The 16,405-nt window shown below is 37.7% G+C and overlaps 1 protein-coding gene across 8 annotated transcripts in view; it reads left to right on the forward strand.

Moving 5' to 3' along the window:
- LOC124165227 (lachesin-like) overlaps positions 1-16,405 on the forward strand; it is an 878,935-nt gene that overhangs the window by 696,134 nt on the left and 166,396 nt on the right. The gene's annotated exons all lie outside the window — the stretch shown is intronic.

Genomic DNA, 16,405 nt, shown 5'->3' on the forward strand with positions numbered 1-16,405 from the left:
CCCGAGCATGCGCAAGGCGACGTATTTAGGGAGTTGACTTCGACGCGCCGCCCGGCGGCCGTATAATATAGATGTTGCAGTGTTACAGAATACCTTGTTTTGGTGACCAGTTGACTTTTAATGTGTAAATTGTTTTCATGTAAATAGGCCTAGCTGTAGTTGAGTTAATTGAGTCAGTGATTGTTTTGTGTGTTAGTGAGTCGTAATGGTCTCTAGATTGCCTGAAAAACTCACTAAAATACACAAAAAATTCAACCCTCCGGTGGAGTGTGCCCCTCCCAGCATTTGACTCACGAGCCGCCACTGATGATAACGCTATGTAGGTACTTTCTTCATAAATTTGGCATTTGTTATTACTTTTCTTCATCTTGAGTGGCATCGTCTTCACTGCTTCACTTTCATCTCCCCCTACTGTCCTGATGTAAGGCTTAGACAAGGAAAAGTGTAATCAATGTACTAATGCGAGCTATCATATCGTAAGCATCTGATTTATCTGAATGGCGATCGACCATTTAATGCCGATGGATAATGTTTTTTATTAATTGTTTTAAATCGTCTCTCTATTGTAGATCGAGTATCAATATCCATATTTATTTTATTGGATACCATAAGTTAGGTATCAATCTCACTTTGGCTACTTCCGAAGGTAGTAAAGTTATAGAGATGATTTGATGGTTTCATTACCCTAAACTGCCATATCATCAAACGACCAGAGGCTACTATGGTGAAAGTCTATGCTACTATCGACGATTAATTCTACGTACAGGGTGTTCAATTCCGATTGATAATCAACGATGTAAGTTAAACAAATCCATGGTTTATCATCTCTCGTTTTTACACGGCCAATCTTTAATTAAGGAGATCAATCGACTATCGAAAAGGAATCGAGTTTCAAGCTTATACCGCATGCAATGAAACGCATACAATCGGAAGACAGTATCTCGATTTATTCCTGATATCATCGTCATAAATTGGCCAGTGATGAGAATGATGCATTCTAATAGTTGAAAGTGTGAGCCTTTTATCAGCAGTCGAATTCAGCAAATGACTGAATATTCCACGGCAGTGCTTATATAACTAAGTATTTGCCTCCTCGAAGCAGGTACGTGGTGCCTTAAGCAGAATTTGAGTCTCTAGCGGCTCCCTATTTAATGCATATAAATTAATATAAATCTGTCTGTTGGCGCGGAGATTTTTTTATCAGTCGCACCGCTTTCCACTACATTTTGTATACGTCACGCGTAAAATATTTCCACGAAGAATTCGAAATGCTACCACATATGCAGTATACGCCTCCTCTCTTAAACATTATAAAATGCCGATTTAGTAAAGAATTTAATACGCTTGGCATCAAATAAAAGAGTGAAAGTTAGGAGAAAGTATGGAGGAGGGTCGAATAATATCCGGATTAGAAGTACGTGATGAGGAGAGAAAAAACTCTATAAGGTGTGCTGGGAAGTGTTTAAAGTATTTAAAAATAAAATCTAAGAAGGCTCAAGGGAACACGTCTTCAAATTTTCAAACCACGTCTTTTTGCAATGAAAGAAATCCATAACACAAACGGTGAATGTAGAAGATTATTTTCTAATTTATAGCTTCCAAATTTGACTTGATTTTAAATGTCAATTTGTAATTTTTATGAGTACAATAATGCAAGACGACGGAACGAGTGACACTTCTTGTTTGAAGAATGGAATTGATGATAGAGGAGGTAAGAGAAATATAAATTTAAGTATACAAATAATATAAATCTATTCCACTCATATGTAATTACATTAAGACAGAAAACCCTTTAAGAATGGTGGAATCAATGGGTATCCCTTGTGAAATAGTTTTGGGGCTACCATCATACCCTGTTTATACAGGACTGGTGCTATCAATACATAACAAATACATTTATTTCGTTGAATTCAGTGATTTCATTTCTTATCGTTTGCATTCAATTGTGATATTTCAGTAATGTATATGCACACAATACTAATGAACATGGTAACTAACTTGCTTTTAGAAACGCATAACACTTACATACATACGTAAAATGTACGAGACCGACTCGAACCTTGTATTGAAAAAATTTTATGCTACCATTCTTAGCAAAAACTATACTTCCTCATACCGCATAAGTTATTTTTTAATAGCGGATGTAAATCACCATCTTTTCTCCTTCTGTGCCACATGTATTCCTTACACATTCCATTGATTGCTACATTAAACAAAGCTTTAAGGTTGACATAAATTTGCCTGTGGTTATCGGTATTTATTCTGCTGCTTACTTTTACTACTTTTTTTAAGTTATCTTAAAATTGTGTACTTTAATACCAATAGTTCCTCTACTCCCTCTCTGCATCACATCTCAATCTCACTCTCTTTTAAAGTTTCTCTCTGCCATCGCGTCCTTTCTTCATACACTTCGTCATCTCCTGTAATTTCTCTCTTCAATTAATTTTGCAACTTACGATACTCGTTTCTCTATCGTCCTATCATCTCTTCTCTTCAAACTTTTCGTCCTTTCTTTCACCTTCGGAGTATTTCTGAGAAAAAAACTACCGAAAGCTTATGGGCAGGGTATAATTTCAATCTTCAAAGCGTCTCTTTTTTTCACAATTAAAATATTCCGTGATGCGAACGGGGAAGGGATGTGCTTCCGTATCTGCATTTACAACTGCGTGCGTCCAACTCGAGTCCGCGTCTCCAACCTGAGCGAACGTTCTTTGCTCGTTTGCTCCCAAAAATTTCACCCTGGCTGAGAGAAAAGGAGAAATTTGCCATGGGACCATAGCCCACAGGTGAAATCTGGATACTTTCCACAAAAAAAGAGAAATATTTTCGTATTGCTATTTTGAGAGAAAAGCGGCTCTTTCTCCTGTTGACTCTTTAAAAAAAAGGCTTTCTTTAATTTGGCATTTTACTGTTATGCTCTGCTTGATAGTATTTTAATAAGTTACCATGTTAATATTAATTCCATTCCAGTGGTATGGCATCATTCATGTATAAATTAATTTTCTATTTTGCATGCTTGTATTATTGCTAGATTTGCCTAAGTTTTCATGTTTGGTAAATCTTGTTGCTGCAATACTTTAACCTATACGAGTAGACTACGATCTCACTTCACGTAACAGCTTTAATTTGGATAATGTTCTTTACATTTAAGTATTGTGGTTAAACTAGTGATGTCTTTCCTCAATTGTTTTGATATTCTAAGAGGAGCAATGATATGCTACAACCAAGGTTTTAGCATTTTTCTGCTAGAATAATTTCTCTCAAAGCATCTAATGGATTTTCCTATGAATTGAATCCCAAATTCAGTCTAAATAGAGGAATGTTATCCCGCGTAAAGGCAAGTATGTCGAGAGTAAAATAAATAACATGTGTATATTTTGACTAGAATTGACGGCGGTAGATGAGACCTGGTAAAATTTCATGATACTGACAATAATTCAGATTTTTGATATTTCGCAGATCTAGATAATTTATATTCCAGATACTTTTGCCAGTTTGGTAGTGACCACGTAATTTCCTCCATGTTATTTCTCTTTTGTGCTGTTTCAAAATCGCGCATTACAGGATCAATCATACTTTTTTTTATCTTCATCGCCCCGTGAAAAGCTCATTAAAGGCCTCAAAAGCGGGAGAATATTATATATAACGATTAGCAAACGATGGATGATCACATACGCCCACATCCTGGAGAGGGGAAACATATTTAGGCAGGACTTGAAACAATGACCTTCGGTAAGGCTGGCGAGTACTTTGCCCCCCGCCACCCAGGCCGGCAACCGTTTAACTATTCAACCTTCTCCAACCTTTATACATCTGTTTAAAGTGATATTCTCAGTACCCATTCAAAGCCAGGTGTAATTGTCTCCTGCTATTGTTAATTGTTATCTTTGGGAATAATTTGAAATATCAACTGGCAATTCATTCAATGAGGATGTCATTTTCAAAACTCTTCCCTAATATTATGCTGTTGTTTCATACGTGAAACTTAATTATGTTTTTTGAGCCCTCATTATGAAATGATAAACAAGAATATCGAATCACCCACAAATTGTATTATAACAGGTCATAACACGTGTTTCGATTTCTGTACATTCACACAATCATCATCTGGTACGAGAAAAATATCATTTAAGACAAATAGATATATATCGTCAAAAGTAGTCGGTGGAAAAGGATCAGAAGAAAGAATGTGGTTGGGTAGGAAAGAGAAAGAGGAAAAAATGGGGCTTGGGATGTTTAGGAGGAGGCACAGAAACAGAGTAAAGAAGATTACATCATGCGGACAACGAAAAGCTCCGTACTAGCGTCATGTCTCAAGGTAAAAAGTTGAGGAAGCGGGGTTATATATCACGGTATTGCATAGGAGACAGGGGAGTGACTAAAAACACATTTTCGTATAATTAGTAAAGTTTCTACATTTTATTTTTCACTATTTGGCACTGTTCGGCCGCATCTAATCTTTAAACCAAGCGATATAAGTTTTTCTTCCATTAGGTGTATGGCAAAGAAAGACTTTGAGTCACGATTCTCAAAGTAACTTTTGTATTCGGACACACGAATAAAGAAGCCCTCAGTATGGTTACGTTAAAATTGCATATCTCCTAATAAAGATATTTTTTTTAAATATTGCTGAGAACCAAGTCATGACATTTTGTAAAAGAAAACATTTTTTGACTTATTATGAAGAGGTCAAAATATTTTTTGCAGCAATCACTGGATTAAGTGCTTAACTTCTGATGTCAAAGCTGTGTTTCACGTAGATCGTGTTTTCCTATACCTTTTGATTGTGCGGGATGTCTCTGGGATTCCTCGAAGAAAAACATAAAATGACTTTTGAGTTCCACCACGCGTTTCACTTCTCCTACTTCCTCAAAGTCATCTGTTCTCGTAGATCCAGAAAAAAATTATCCCTTGGATTATTCCGTGACTATCGAGTTCAATAAGATTGTAGAGCTTCACAGCGAAAGACCCGAAAGAAATGATATACACTCTTTGATCGTTTAATAATGCACCGGCTCTCTGAGAGTTACCATTCTTCAATGAATTCTGCTGTGTTCGAGTCCTTGGACTTGCTCTGGTATATTAGATTCCGTAATACACCTTTGAATACATTAGAAATAGAACTTTGATCTAATATTGGAGTCAGGAAGGCAGTCCTTTGTAAAAAAAAGCCCTCGTCAACTTTTTAGATTCAAAACTGATGCAATTTAGCCTGTTTTTTTTTATTCCTCGTCGCTTTTGGATGAAGTCTTGAGTTTTCCGTAATCAGAAAAACTACCTGGTTTCGAATTGGACCGTAGTCACTGGCATTACGATGTATCACGGTTGCAGAGCCGTGGCGAGGGGGTGGGAGTCAAGGAGTTCAAAGCTCCCTGATATTGTTTGGGAGAGTGTCCTTGGCCAGTTAACCTAATTGCGTTTAAAGACGATAAGAGTTCTAATATACAATACATCTCCTATTGCAAAGTCCATCGCAAAACCATTAAAATGGTACATTATTAGTGCTAATTTCTTGATAGTTCTTTGCAAAGTGTTCCGATTTTAATAAATTATTCATAACTTAATTTTTGAATCCCAGTGTAAAACTCTGCGACCTCACATTTTAGATTGAATTTAAAAATCGTATTCACATACGCATTTTTTTATATTTTATGTTAGGAAAAATATGTTGGCTAAATTTGTGAGTCCATCATTATAAAGTTTCTTAAGAAGAAGACCTTACATTAACTTTAGACCACGAAAAATGAGTCTATTTCCAACCATTGTACATCTGATTATGGAAATGAATACTTGTATGAGAGGGTAACTTCCTCCTGCTTATTTTTGTCGTTATCTTTTGAAATAACTTGACCTAAAAACTGGGAATGCTTGCCATAAGGGCGTCATTTTCAAATCTCCTTCCTAATATTATGTTGTTTTGGCATCCATTATTCTTATTTTGGTTTTATTATAATGCCTTCAGTATGGTACCGTTAACATTGTCTATGTTATAATAAAGTGTTTTTAAATATTAGTGAGAACCGGGTCATTACATTTTGTAATAGAAAGCAATTATTGGCTCCAATGAAATTGATGGAAATTTCTCATCATGGCAGTATTATTTAAAAAACTATTCCCTAATTTTAAAACCCAATATCATGCACTTCTGTATTCTCAGTGTGCTATTGGCTTAAATTGCAATCTCGTAGAGAGTTTCATTTATAAAGATACCCAGACGTGACTGAAAAATGAAACACGAACGTAGGAATGACCTACAAGGGAAGCCAAGTTAAAGTCTAGATTAAAGTATATCTGAGAGTTGCATTGAGATATTTTCTACGTATTATCATTAATAGAATACTAACGCTCATAAATTTAACTATCGGAATGACTGTTGGAATGCAGAAAGCTTTCCCAACAAGTCGTTAGTCACTCAGCCATGTAGACTTGGTTATTAAGTTTGTAAGTAACTCACCTACCCAACTACCTCCTGGTAGGTATTTGCTTTGGTCTGAGAGCACGTAGGGCCGCATTCCAGTCACATTATCACCTTCCATGGAGACCGTAATCCGTGGTGATATTCGGTGATGAGCGTCGAGGTGGCGCGCCTTTCGCGTTCGTCCCGCTGTCTTTTAAAATTAATTATTTCGCTTCTCGCATTGGATGAGTGCATCCAGCGCAGCGTCGCCCGACTGCCGAAAGACGTGGCACATTGTCGAAGGGTTTCGTTCGTGCATTCAAGAAGTTTAATGTGGGTTTTCATTGAATTTCGCCGACTGTATCCCCGCCTCCGCTTAGTTCATTGCTGAAGTTTTGGAGCGCTGCCAGTTTAGTGACTCTCCGCCGGCTGCACTGAGTTCCAGTTCGCGAAGACGGGCGGGAAACTTGTCTTGATTGCGTTGAGGGAAAAAAACTGAAAGCAACCTATCGGCCGTGGTTTACAATCGTTCTCTTACGACAGGGAGGTGGTCCCACACCAGTGTATTCTGCGCTCCTGAAACCAACGCCTGACGTATCGTCACTAGAAATCAGTGTATAAACCTTGAATTAATACGATTATTAGTTCCTTGAGTGGGAGGTAAAATATGTCGCAAAAATCATTTGATGAGATTATTAACTAAATAAAATGGGACAAAGCTACAGAAACAACTCAATTAATAGTCATTAAAATGTCCATCATTTATGGAATAAACTAAAATAACTTTGTTTTATTCCACACTTTACTTTAAATAGCACGACCCGGGTTTCAGCATCTAATGCTATCATCAGGTGATAGCATTGATAGCAGTAACCTGATGATAGCATTAGATGCTGAAACCCGGGTCGTGCTATTTAAAGTAAAGTGTGGAATAAAACAAAGTTATTTTAGTTTATTCCATAATGAAGCAATTCCACAAAATAACGCCTGAGGCCGTTTCTTATATCTCCAACATATAATTAATATGATTAATAGTAGCATATAATAGTAGTGTCAATAATAATATAATTTACAAAAAATTCTGCAGTCCATCTATAGGTGCAATTAAGTGTTTTATAATACGTTACGATAAATTATAATGATTACGTGGCATAATTGTTAGAAATAAAAATAATGACATCAGAGAACAAGTGCTTTGAAGTAGACATCCATAATTCATGTACAACTCTGGTTGCTGGAATAGTGGAAGAGGTCACCTGAGCATTCTGCTGGGTGAATATTTGACGATGATGACAAAACGATATGATGTGTCAAAAAGGCATTAGCACAAGCTGCATCGCTCGAAGCATGCATATTACATTCGGTAACAGAGGAATCTGAAAATAATTTCAGAACCAATTGAGGAGCTAAATAATAAATACTAGATTATTTTAATCCAAAAGGTGTGTTATATTTTATAGATGGTTTATATTGGATTTTCTTTGTAGGCTTTATATCCGCTGATTGGATACTATTGTTTGATACTATCTTATGCCATCTATTACCCGCCAATACTCTTGAGCTACAAAATTCGTGACATCGACCATTTCTGAAATATCTAGTGTCGTATTAGTCAGTACTATAAGCCATTATTATTATGGAATCTGTAAAATCATAATTACTGTCATAACTTGGCAGATAATTAGAGAAAGCTATTTTGAATATTTATCCTCGTAATAGTCTTGTAAATCCTCGAAAGAAACAGATGTCAACCAAATATTCCCTTTTGATAATGGCAATAAAATGGATATGTTTAAAGTTTAATTTGAACGTTATTTGCACATTGATTGCTACAATTTTTCCCTTAAAAGTTCATGCTCATGGAAAATTAAGTTTCACGCAAACAGATAGAAACTTTGGTGATATTTAATACGTCACACAAAATACGAATCAAGGCGGAATGAACCCGAAAAACTATCACCAATCAACTCACCGTGGAAGCCTCCGTAATAATTTAGATAGAAACTTTTTTGGGTGAAGGTGTACGTAGAGGGGTGCTTTATTTCGGATGGATCGAATTTTGGAGTAGGAATCATTTTGGGTGGCTTGATTGGAGGGGGTGCACCGTAGACAATATATTCCCAACATTTTGAAGGGGTTTTGAACCCCTTAAATCCTCCATGACTTGTTTCGGCCCTGACTTAAGCACCTAATTTCTTGCGTCATGAAATTTGATTTTTAAAACAGTTTTTCGAGTCCATAAGATCTATGGATTTAATTATATTATAGCAGTATTGCACCCTGTATGCTGAAAGTCAATGTAAAGAAAACATTTGTATTGGTCTGCAGAAGAAGTGAAGAGGAGAATCCCAACCTGGCACTAGGGTACCGTAACCCTGAGGAGGTGAAGAAGTTCTTCTACTTGCGTAGGCGAGTGACCATCGGTAGAAGGAGCAAGCAGGAAATAATAAATTAGCTCAAGTGAGGAGAGAGTTCCTTAAAATGAGGAATATTTTAACATGCAAGAATATAAGCGTTGAAGAGAGGAAGCAAATATTAAGGGCTTATATTCGGAACATCCTTCATCATGGTAGCGGTGCAAGGACAAATAATGTAATCGGTTGAATAACGTTTTCTTTCCCTATCCGTATCACAGTATCAGTTCATGGAACTCAAGTTCCGATATTAATGACAGTTAATGATTATTTTACCAGAGAGATAATTTACGAGCATGTTTTGATTTTACGAAAACCTCATATGAGTGAGGAAATTCTCACTCATTCATGCATGTACAAGTACAATTACGCATGGCCTTCAGACAATACGCTTTGCGGTTTTTTACATCTAAACAGATCGTGCACGATTTCTCGGAAATTGTCAATCGAGGAAACTCCCTCGGAAACCATTAAACCCTCATTGTTGTCGCAAAACGGAGGTGGGATCTCGCGGGAGGCTGTTCTAGCAGCGCCACGCAAAGTGAAAGGCACTACCAACACATCGGTCTCCTCTCTAAGCCGTCGATTCGTATATATGACGGAGTGCACTCGAAACCGCGCCTCCTGTGGGGAGAAGCGGGTAACTACTCGCTTCTTGGTGACAGATCGGGGTTTCCTTACTCGGCAGTGTCGCGGGAAAGGAACCTCAAGTGTGCTCCTATATGCCGGTCGAGTTTTAGCCCTCTTTTCCCCTACACGTCAACCTATGTGGGTTTGTGTCTTGGGTGAGGGTGGGAGCCTATCCCTTTTTCCAGCTATATCCCTTACGAACCGGAAATCGATTGCATCGGCGAAAAATAAAGAGATTTTATTTACTCAGACGTCCCCTTAAAAAGGGCTACGTCCTTCTTTCTCTCTCACCCTGCCTCACACTCATCTTAAGACGCCCGGAACAGTCCTGCTCTCAGCATCGCCATCGGAAGAGCCCCTATATCCTAGGGCAGGCCCCCTGCCTTCCTCCCTAGCCCTTATCTGCCTTCTTTGACACCATTCTCTTCCTTTTCTTTCAGCCAAAAGGCATAATGTGGCCATGTCTACCATTGCGCTTTGACCCTCTCTTTAACCCTACAATAGTGACGTTAACGACTATGAGGCATAAATAGTGACTTTCCGTCTCCTATAGCAACATTAGGCGGGGTCAGAAAATAACGGGAATTAAAGTTTTAACTTTCCCACGAGTTTGGAGAGTCTGTTTTTCAAAATGTTTATTATTATCTTGGTATACATTCTCCTGAAGTATTATACAATTTTCAGCTGAATTCATTTTTTATTTTGTCTGTGGAAGTTGCGAATGTTAGACGAGTTTTTTACGACGAGAACTTCATTACTTGCTCATCGCCAAAAACAATAATAAAACGATATTCCAGCATCTGTTTTCGCCAGAATTTGCTCCGTGTGTCTTTTTTCTATTTCCCAAAATAAGGAGAACCCTATAGGGCCGTCGTTTTACAAGCGTAGAGCCAAGAAAAGCTTAAAAGAAATCGCTGAAAGAGCCAAAGTCTATTGTAAACATTAAGTTTGAAATGTGTTTCGAGAATTGAAAGAAGCGCAGGCATAAGTGAATAATATTTACTTCGGACTATTTTGATTACAACATTTATGTGTCTCTGTGCTATTCATCTCTTCAGCAGAAATTTAATATATGTTGTCATGCTTAGTTTAGCATAAATTACCCCAGTTCTAGAGTAAAATTTATAGAGTTTTTACTGTTCCATAAAGTTTCATCATGCTGTGTCTTGACCCTAACTACCATGTTATACATAATATTTATGATTAAGGTAACGATATTTTTCTCGCTACATTTTTCAATTATTTATTATATTATTTTCAATTGCTAAATACAAATATCTGTTTAAATTACTTACTAATAAAATTATTTTAAACTTTTAGGAGATAAAAATCAGCTAGTATATTTTCCTTCCTGTATAAGTCATTATTTTCCGATCAGAAATCTAAGCTACAAGTGCCGTACCTATTTACATCGTGTCAGAAGAAACATTTTCAGCGTGAATAAATAATGAATCGTAATTTTTCGACTTCTCCAATTTAATGTATGAAGAATTCCTCTTGGATATTCAGTGCATATCAGCAGAATAGCCCAGGCGAAGAGAGCATTCCACCAAAAGAGAGACCTGCTTACAGCGGGAAACTTAAATATGGAAGTAAAGAAACAATTTATAAGAACCTACATCTGGAGTATGCTCCTATACGGAAGTGAGGCATGGACAATGACCACAGCGGAGAAAGCAAGGATAGAGGCCTTCGAAATGTGGTGCTACAGAAGAATGATGAAAATCAAATGGATCGACCGAGTTAGTAACGAGGAAGTCCTAAGAAGGGTAGGAGAGAAGAGAAGCCTCATGAAAACCTTAATAAGAAGACGGAACAACCTTATAGGCCACATGTTGAGACATGATGGCCTGATGAAGACAATCGTCGAAGGACAAGTGGAAGGCAAGAATGGAAAAGGAACACCCCGAACAAAATATATGGAACAAGTAAAGAGAGATGTGAAAGAGAAGAAATACGTAGATGTGAAAAGATTAGCTGATAGGAGAACTGAGTGGAGAGCTGCGTCAAACCAATCCTAGGATTGTTGACCAGTGATGATGATGATGATGACATAATTACCATTTCGTTCTCTTTAGATATCACAGACCATCAAGGTTGAAAAAAAAACGAATTAAAGTCATATAATGTAAGTGTATACAGGGTTTGTCCGGAAAGTCCGGACTGAGTCGATTTAAAAAAATGTATTGAGCCAATCGTTACAATTCTTTAATAACTTTCAAAATAGGCTCCTTCTGCGTCGATGCAGAGCTGCCAGCGCGATTTCCAAGCATTGAAGGCGTCACAGAAGACATTCTCCGAAATAGCCTTGAGAGCCGAGGTGCATGCTGCATGGATCCCCTATGTCGTCTCAAAATGCTTGCTTTTTATCGGCGATTTCACACAAGGAAACAAAAAAAAGTCCGGGGGGCCACATCTGGGCTGTAGGGTGGCTGCGGAAGCGTTGGGATGCCGGCATTGGTTAATTAGCTGTTCACATGAAAGGCGATGTGAGCCGCAATTTCTGGTCGTCAGTGAGCACTTTTGGGACCATCTTCGCGCACACATCTTGCGCATGCTCAAATCCTCCGTCAAAATGTCATGAACCACAGATTTTGATAAATGTAACATCTGGGCAATTAAATGAGTGCTTAGTCGTCGGTCTGTTTTCAAAACTTTGTGCAGACGGGTCAAAATGTCGGTGTTTGCCGAAGTCACAGGTCTTACAGCACGGTCTTCATCAGCGACCTCTTCCCGGCCCTCCAAAAAGGCCTAATGCCACCGAAACGCACCACTTCTTGCTAAAGCAACATCTGGGTAAGCCTACTTGATCATAACAAACGTCTCTGTCGCATATTTACCGAGTTTCACTCAGAATTCAATCGCGTACCTCTGCTGTAACGAACGCTGCATTTTCGGCTTGCACCACTCACAGAAACACGTCGCGCAAAAAAGTCTGTCCTGACTCTCCTGGTGCCCTCAGACAACTGACCAGCCACTCGTTCGTTAGCTAGAAACACCCTCTACCAAATTCAGTCGGTGCAAACACGCTCCGAAGTACAGTCGCGGTGGAAGAAAATCAGTCCTATTACTTTCCAGACAAACCCTGTATGTAGGTTATCATTGTTGCAATGAATTAGTGCATTTCATATAAAGCTGGCATGTCTCTATATAATGATATCTTTCTTCTCATCGGATGAAAATTGCGCGAAAATTTAAAAAAATCCCCTTTCAAACCCAACCTCAAATACTCAGGCCCGTATCATAAAAGTCCCCTCGAAGCCGGCCTCCACCTCATTGTCGTCAGGAGGAGGAGATGCGATATCATAAAACCGACCTCAACCTCAAAAACGTCGAATTTTGAAGCCAGCCTCGACTCAAACTTTGAGGTTAGATTGTTGTCGGCTCAAAGCGTTTGAGGTGTCTTCCGCCATTGTGAGAAGATGGATGCTTTCCCGAATGTGAAGGATTAATACGATCTGGAAGAGTTTTTGGGTCATATTGAGGAAGATGCCTTCGTATATGCACCCAGAATCCGTCTAGCGGATGGAGACAATCCACTAGATTGGTACACGAACGAGGAATTCTTCGTCAGGTACAGGTTTCAAAAAGTAAATATAACCGACGTGTTACTTCCGATGCTACGGCCGGGATAACGCCGACTTGAGAGGCGTTCCTGACCCAAGGTTATTATAATTGCTTGCTTTCCTAAGGTTTTATTCCACGGACAGTTTTCAGGTGAGTGATTTAAATACTTTTCCTAACATATTTGTAGTGGTGTAGTAGTGCATTGATATTTTTTGTTACGTACATCATTGCTTTTATTCTTCTCGCGGTCACTGTATAACTAATAATCATGAAACACCAGGCGTAAATTATATTAGTTGACGAAAGCATTTATATATTAACTTATTATAAGCTAAAGGTGTTACATACGTGCAACGCTCTACGAATTTCAGATAAATGTTTACATTTATATTCTTCGAAACGCCATAGATAATTATCATGTGTTTCTGTCATTGTTGTAGATAGTCTCTGGCGATTTTCACGAACTGGCTCAGTCGACAATGTCGAAGTTAATTAAGGCATGCGGTTTTGTTTATTTAAGCTCAATCATGGGCGTACCCAGCGAGGGGCAGCTTCCCCCCCCCCCCCCCCCAGAAGAAAAAATCGCAAGTCTTTAAACAAAATCTATTCTGAATTTAAACGAAAGCATTCAACAAATTTTATTTAAACCGGTGAAAAATTATACGCACAATACATGTAACTAAAGTAAAACTATTTTTTCATGGAAATAATCTCATACACTAATATTACATCTTGGTTCCCCCCCATTTAGACCATGGCTTGCCCCCCTAGTCATTATCCTGGGTACGGCCTTGTGCACAAATCTGAATCATCTCTCTACATTTATCTTTTGCCTTGGTCAAAGAGAACAATAGAGTTGGAAACCTAATTAAATTTAACTTGTGTTACTACGTCGTAAATGTAATGATTAATACTTCTTTAAAAATATACAATACATTGGTTTGATGATTTGACCCAATTAAATTGCAGGTTATTAGTACAGAAATTACTGGGAAGCTGCCAAAGGTAGTGAAGATTCTTCAATCACACGAGGAATTAGCCACTGCAAGAAGACTTTTGTATCGAGTGGCACACTTTCCTGGGGTTGATTTGATATGATTATTTACCTTAGGTAGTATTAGAACAAATACAAGTGATATTTGCTTTGCTCTGCATGTAACAGGTGGTTGCTGGTCCCAGGCTGGAGATTTTGGATATTGTTTGTCGATGGCCTGGGTCTACACACGATACTGGGATCTTCCACAACAGCTGACTGTGTCTCCGCTTCAACAGAGATGAAGTCAATGGCTTATTGCTGGGAGATAGCATAGCTAAGATACCATTACACACCAGTGCGCAACCCAGCCGAGCATAGGTTGGTTAGAGGAAAAAATAAATTGTCTAACTTTTATTGAAAAGGGTGATGTGCAGTGACAAAATGATTTCATGGAAATGATAGCGGTTGTATACATATTATTTATTTTTTTCAGGTACAATGCATCACACATTGCAACCAGATCTGCAGTGGAGAGGGCATTTGGGATATGGAAGAGGCGATTTCCCTGCCTCTCAATGAAAATGAGAACAGCCACTCAAACATCAGCTAAAATAATACTGGCTTGAGCTGTGCTCCACAACGTGGCCATCAGCCAGAGGGAGCCAGTTCCAGAGCACATACAATTGCAAGATCCCCATGCTGATGTTCCAATACCTGACGTGCAAAATAGAAATCTCAGTGCCATAGTTGAAAGAAGGGCTTTCACTAATCGCTATTTTACCTTCATCCAAGGATAACTGCATGCTGTAAGGTGAAAGAGGGAGGTGGGGAAACTTCTCACAACATGATTGAAAATAGGAGAATGGGATGTCTGGGCTCTGAATAGGAAATGAAATTGTCAGGAGGGTAATGAAGCAATGCAATGTATGCAAGACATCAAGAGACCGCAAAAGCATAGCATAGAGTGCACAATGTCACGCCATGATCATTTTGTTACATACATACATGAAAACAGAGATAAATCAGGTTTTAAATTATGACAAATAATGGTTGGCTGCTGATAGTGGTAAATGATATTTTTGAGGGGTTAAACAATATTAGCATGTCTATATTGTGGTGCATGTAAACTTTTGAGATCCAGTTTCAAATTAAATTGGCTTTTGGTAGCATAATCCCTGATATACTATATCATGTTCCACAAAACCTTATAATAGTCTGACCTAGGTTTCGACTTGGTACAATATGTCATTCTCAAAAGATAAAATACATGTTTTATGTTCTTATACTGTTTTGGAAAGGTGAAGGGGGGTAAAGACAAGTCATTTGAAGGTATAAGATCAAACAGTATAAGGTATAAGAAAACAGTATAAGATCACCAAACATGTATTTTTACTTTTGAGAATGACATATTGTACCAAGTCGAAACCTAGGTCAGATTATTAAAAGGTTTTGTGGAACATGAAATAGTGTATCAGTGATTATGTTTCAGCTGTCACACACCTCCACCACCCACCAATATCACCACCCACCCTTGGATTGGAAATTGGTTTTTACTTAAAATACTCCCAAGTACAGTGTTTGTTTAAATAAATGTTGTGACTAATTACAGCTTTTCTTATTATAACTAGGTGATGCTGCCTTTGACATTAGTGGACATGCTGCACCGTCTGCTCCTTGGCTCATAATAATTATCACTGGATATTAACTGATTAGATTATGTAATTATTTTAACAAAAGAAAATTCTCTAAAATCATATGCTTTCCTACTACCTGTAACTATGTATTACATCATATTACATTATTTTCTTTTCCAGATAATATGTTATTGTTAACTTGTTATACCTGCTAAAGTATATGATTACTGAGATTTCTGCCAAAATTTATGTATTTTATCCCTGCTCTTGCAATTATTAAAAAAATATCAAGCAACTGATGCCTTTTTTTCTAATATATTATTGAATAAAATATTAGGTGATTACTTTCCAGATAAATTTAAATTCTAACCAAAAAATAATTTTATTACTAACTATATTGTAAAAATCAAAGAGTGCAGATAGTGATGCAAGCAATGATTTAGTTAGATAATGATTCAAAATTTCCTATTTAGCTTTGCATGAAAATGTATATTTTTTCCAAGGTCACTACTTGACAATGTTTATTGTGGTTTTTACCAACTAATGACAAATTAATTGATTGAATGACCCAGAGGAAAATTCTGCAAATTCCATACCCCCCAAATTAATAACTTTCTTAAATAAATACAGTTCAAAGAAGCAACACCAATTGACCAGCATGCATATTAAGGGATAAACAGGCATTGTAAAGAAAACAATTTCATGCCATATCAGATAAATATATTTCAGGCCATGCAGGCAGAAGCAGATTATGTTGTGCAATTTGGTAGTACAAGGACATAATTGA

This window comes from Ischnura elegans, chromosome 9 (genome assembly GCF_921293095.1).
Source record: "Ischnura elegans chromosome 9, ioIscEleg1.1, whole genome shotgun sequence".
NCBI classification, from domain to species: domain Eukaryota; kingdom Metazoa; phylum Arthropoda; class Insecta; order Odonata; family Coenagrionidae; genus Ischnura; species Ischnura elegans.